This window comes from Carlito syrichta, unplaced genomic scaffold (assembly GCF_000164805.1).
Source record: "Carlito syrichta isolate Samal-C Ts95f unplaced genomic scaffold, Tarsius_syrichta-2.0.1 Scaffold126486, whole genome shotgun sequence".
Classification (NCBI taxonomy): domain Eukaryota; kingdom Metazoa; phylum Chordata; class Mammalia; order Primates; family Tarsiidae; genus Carlito; species Carlito syrichta.
Genome location: NW_007070582.1, coordinates 2,587 through 7,512, shown reverse-complemented (window position 1 = coordinate 7,512; position 4,926 = coordinate 2,587). Strand labels below are relative to the sequence as shown.

The 4,926-nt window shown below is 60.1% G+C and overlaps 1 non-coding gene across 1 annotated transcript; it reads left to right on the top strand.

Moving 5' to 3' along the window:
• The first annotated feature begins 4,281 nt into the window (after nucleotides 1-4,281).
• TRNAG-CCC lies at nucleotides 4,282-4,352 on the top strand. Its single transcript has one exon. It is a non-coding gene; the product is annotated as a tRNA-Gly (tRNA).
• Nucleotides 4,353-4,926: the final 574 nt, after the last annotated feature.

Below are 4,926 nucleotides of genomic sequence, written 5' to 3'. Positions count from 1 at the left end.
ACATAGCAGTCTTTAGAGACAGTCAAGTTATTTTCAAAAGTTGTCCTCTCATCAAAGCAGAAGGACAGATGAATTACTAACTCCATGACAATGTAATCTTTCAGAAGTCGGAGGGAGTAATGAAAAGAACTATGCCTCTGGACCAATAAAACACCAAGTTAAGGCTGGGCTCAGTGGCTCCGCCTATAATCCCAACATTTTGGGAGGCCAAGACAAGTGGATTGCCTGAGCCCGCAGACAGGATAGGGGCCGGAAGCCTCCCCTCCCCCTGGCGGCCTGGGGGCCGGTGCCGGGAGCTCCCGGGGCCAGGCCCCCAGGTGAGCCTCGGGCGCCCGACTGCGCGCGGGCTGCTGCTGGGTCCAGGGCACCGGGAGATGGTCTGCTCTAAGGGAGTCTCAGTGCTGGGGGAGTCTGTGTTGTGGGGAGCGTCTGTTCTGGGGGTAATGCCTGTGTTAGGGGGAGTCTCTGTGCTGGAGGGAGTATCTATGCTGGGGAATCTTGGTGCTGGGGTCATCTCTGTGCTGGGGGAGTCTCTATGTTGGGAGGAGTGTCTGTGCTGGGGGGCAGTGTCTATGCTGGGAGGAGGTTCTGTGTTGGGGGAAGGCTCTGTGCTGGGGGAGTCTCTGTGCTGGGGGAATCTCTGTGCTGGGGGGAGTGTCTGTGTTAGGAGGAGTCTTTGTGCTGGGGGGAGTGTCTGTGATGGGGAATCTTGGTGCTGGGGGCATCTGTGTGCTGGGGAGAGTGTCTGTGCTGGGGGAAATGCCTGTGTTGGGAGGAGGTTCTGTGCTGGGGGAAGGGTCTGTGCTGGGGGAGTCTCTGTGCCGGAAACTCGGTGCTGGGGCATCTCGTGCTGGGGAATCTGTGTGCTGGGAGGAGTGTCTGTGCTCACCAACCAGGGCAATGGGGACCTCAGTGACAGTGTCCCAAAGACCGTGAGGGCTGTGACTGGGGCCCTGCTGGGGCAGAGGGCAGGGGTGGGGGCCAGCTTGCTCTCTCCCTCTTGGACCCACCCCATGTGCCTGGGTAGTTGCCTGGAAACCATGCTTGCTTAGGGACTCTCTGGGAAGCTTCTGAGAGTGGTCAGGCCATCCTTTGGTCCTGCCTCTCACGTGGCTCCTTGACCTGGCATGGCTGAAGGACAAAGGCCTCCCTGCCCCGGCCGCCTCTTGCACAGGGCAGGCTGGGCCTGGGGGAATTACCAAGGCCCATGACCTAAGTGGGGTGACTGGTGAGCCCACATCCAGGAAGCCCAGGTCTAAGATACCCCCTGGGAAGGAGCCCTCACTGGCCATACTGATCCCTCCATAACTGTTCCTTTCCTGTCCTCCCCCCACCAGCACCAGAGCAGCAAGTGTGTCTTTTTATTTTTTGTTTTTTGAGTTGGAGTCTCACTCTTGTCGCCCAGGCTGAAGTGCAGTGGCATGCTCACAGCCACCACAGCCTCAACCTACTGGGCTCAGGCGATCCTTCCACCTCAGCCTTCCAAGTAGCTGGAACTACAGGCATGTGCCACCACACCTGGCTAGTTTTTGTGATTTGTTGTAGAGATGTCTCACCAAGTTGCCCAGGCTAGTCTCAAATCCCGGGGCTCAGTCAGTCCTTTCGCCACGGCCTCCCAAAGTGCTGGGATTACAGGCTGAGCCACCATGCCTGGCTGAGCATGACCTTCATGGCCAGCATGGTCGCTGGTCATCTGTGCAACCTGCCGGGCTTCTCCCGTGGACTTGAGCTTCCGCACATGCTGAAGAGGCAGGACAGGGTTCGGGGGCCTTGGGGCCTGCAACCCGAGGGTGGGAACAGCTGAGTTAGTGGAGAAGGAAGGGCCCCCCCACACCTCCACACTGACACACTCTGTGGGCCCCCACCGCTGACTGAAGGAAAGTGGGTGGGGCATGAGAGCCCAGCAGCACCTGGCCTTGGCTTAAACCCCTAGTGGGCCAGCCACAAGGCCCAAATGCCCAGCCTCAATGACATTGTTCCCAGGGAGGAGCAGTGGGCACAGAACTGTCCTGACAGGCCAAGGGGCAGGTGGAACTGGGGGAAGGGGAGAGCCCAGCGGCCCCCAAGGCAGCAGGGAGCTGAAGGAGTGGGAGGGCAGGCTGTGGGGACAGGTAGCCCTGGCATGAGGACAGAGCTAGCATCCAAAGAACTTGGGGAAGGCCTTAAAAATAAGGGCCTATCTTTTCTCTGGAAAAGACTCTAAGGAACATTCTAAGATTTTGTGTTCAAGTTGAATGAAGGCTGGGTGCGGTGGATCACACCTGTAATCCCACACTTTGGGAGGCCAAGGCGAGAGGACTGCCTGAGCCCAGGAGTTTGAGACCAGCCTGGGCAACATGGCAAGACCTTGACTCTACAATAAATCAAAAAATTAGCCAGCGTGGTGGCGCACACCTGTAATATCAGCTACTCAGGGGGCTGAGGTAGGAGGCTTGAGTTCAGGACTGCAATGAACCATGACCATGCCACTACACTCCAGCCTGGGTGACAGAGCGAGACCCTGTCTCCAAAGTAATAAAATAATAAAAGGTGAATGAAGCTTGTTTCCAGTCATCCTTAATCACTATTCCAGATCTAAAGTCCGCGCCCTCACCAACCAGGCTTGAGGATGGGTTTCTGCCAATGGAGGGGTAGCCAGCAGTCCCCGGAACCCCCCAGCCTCTACCATGCAGTTTCCTAGGCATTGCTCAGCCTGTCCCCAAGTTCAAGTATCGGGGGTCTAGTGGTGACCCCAAAAGATATGTCCACCTGGGACCTCAGAATGTGACCTCACCTGGAACAGGTCTTAGTAAGTAGAACCAAGGAGAGGATTTGAGATGAAACAGTGGGGGCTGGTGGCCTCAGAAAGGAGAGAGAGGTGTAGATGCAAGACCAGGGCAGAGATGGGTGTGATGCGGCCACAAGCCACTGACCACTGTGGGCCCCCAGAAGTTGGAGGCAAGGAAGGGTCCTCCCACAGGGCCTTTGGAGGGAGCGGACACCTTTATTTTTTACTTCCATGTTTGGGGGTAGTCCTACAATAGCCACAGGAGCCTGACCTCCTGAGGAAAGGCGTGGAGGGAGGCACTGCAGGGGGCTGGGGGGGCCGGTTGGGGTGGTGCTCCACGGGATGGTGGGCACATGGGACTGGATCCCAGGAGAGGAGCTGGACCTTGCTGCTGGCCCCAGATGTCATGGGTCACCCACTGGGAGTGTGGGTAGAGACCCGCAGGGCCTTCGGCTGGTGAGGATGACTGAAAGGCGGGAGGCATTTCCTGAGCCCTAAGACAGGCCAGCTCCTGGAGGGGGCAGTGCAAGAGGGAGTGCCCATGCTTCCTGCAAGGTGCATCTAGGCTAGGCAGGGAGCACTGATGCCAGCTAGTGCTTCTGTGAGGGCAGGACTGGGACCCCATGTCCCTCCCACAGCATGGAATCCAGGCCTGTGGCTCTCAGGGCACTGGTGGTTTTAGGAACACTCATTTGGAAAGGCAGCCCACCCTGGGAGCCAAATTCAGCCTCAGGTGAGGGTCTTCTGGCCCCAAGTATGACCCAGCTCAACAGACTCAGCCCTGGCACATCAGGGGAGACATGAGCACCTCTTCCCAAAAGCAATAGTGGAGAATGCGCTGTGGACCGCCTGAGGAGGCCAGGCACCAGAACCAGGCAGGGAGCGGGGTGTTGCAGAGAAGCCTGCCCAGGGACCATTAGTGTCACTATGCACCCGATGTCAGCGTCCACTTGGCAGGGTTGCCCCAGTTGCTGGACTCCCCAGACCCCCGACTGGTCACTTTCCTGGGAGAGTCTGGCCGGCCCTCCTGGTCTGGCCTCATCCACCTGTGATTTGGGCACCCCCAACGTCAATTCCAGGCCAGAGTGACGTCGGGCATGGGGTGGTCTCACACATGAAAAGCAGTCCTGCAAAAGGGCTGAGCTGATTCCGGCTGCAGAGCCCGGTCCCCAAGGTCTCCCGGAACAAGGCTGGGATATGGACCCCCCCTGGGCACCAAGGAGGCACTTGACTTCTGGCCACCGGGCCCTCGTGCTACCCTTGGGCCCCGACGGGCGCAGGTCATTGCAGTGTCCAGGGAAATCCCGAGCATCGCCGGGTCTGCCCCGACCGCGAGGCTCCCGCCTGCCCACGGCGCAGACCGGGTCGAGGACTGGCGCCTGGAGAGACAGCGACACCCCCGCTGCCGCCGCCGCCCCGCGGGTCTTGGCTTTCCCAACGCGACTGTGGCGCGGCGCATGCGCGGGGGAGGCGTCACAATCCCTTGGATCCGTGGGCAGCAACTACTGTCGGTGGCGCCGCTGGTGTAGTGGTATCATGCAAGATTCCCATTCTTGCGACCCGGGTTCGATTCCCGGGCGGCGCAGCTCGTTTTTCTCTTTTGGCTGCTGTCGTCCAGGCCGAGCCAGGCTGGGGCGAAGTGACACGCTCTCGGGTACCGCATCCCGGACTCGCTGGGCTCACGCCACCTTTGCCCCTCAGCCTTCCCAGGAGCTGGAACCACGCCCGCCTGATTCCTTGAATTATCGCAAAGACGAGGTCTCGCCACGTGGCCCAGGCTGTTTTCGAACCCTGAGCTCAGGCCGTCCTCTCGCCTCCGCCTCCCAGAGGGCTGGGGTGACGAGCGAGCCCCAGGCTGCAGGTAGTTTTTGATGCATTTTCTCCTATCTCCAAAAAGAGCTCTCGCTGACATCAGCTCCGAAAAGGAGACCCCAACCGCGCAGGCGCCCGAGACGAGCACCTGGGAGAGCGACCCAAGCGTCCGCGAGCCAACCGCCCCGCCCCGCCCCGCCGCGTCCGACGCCGCCACGGGCGGCTGCGGTGCCTTTAAGGGGCGGCGCGAGGGCTCTCGGGAGTTACAGTCCGCAGAGTACCGCACTTCCCGACGCGCTCCGCGGCACAACTCCTGCCGCGCCCTGCGGCGGCACGGCCACGCCCCC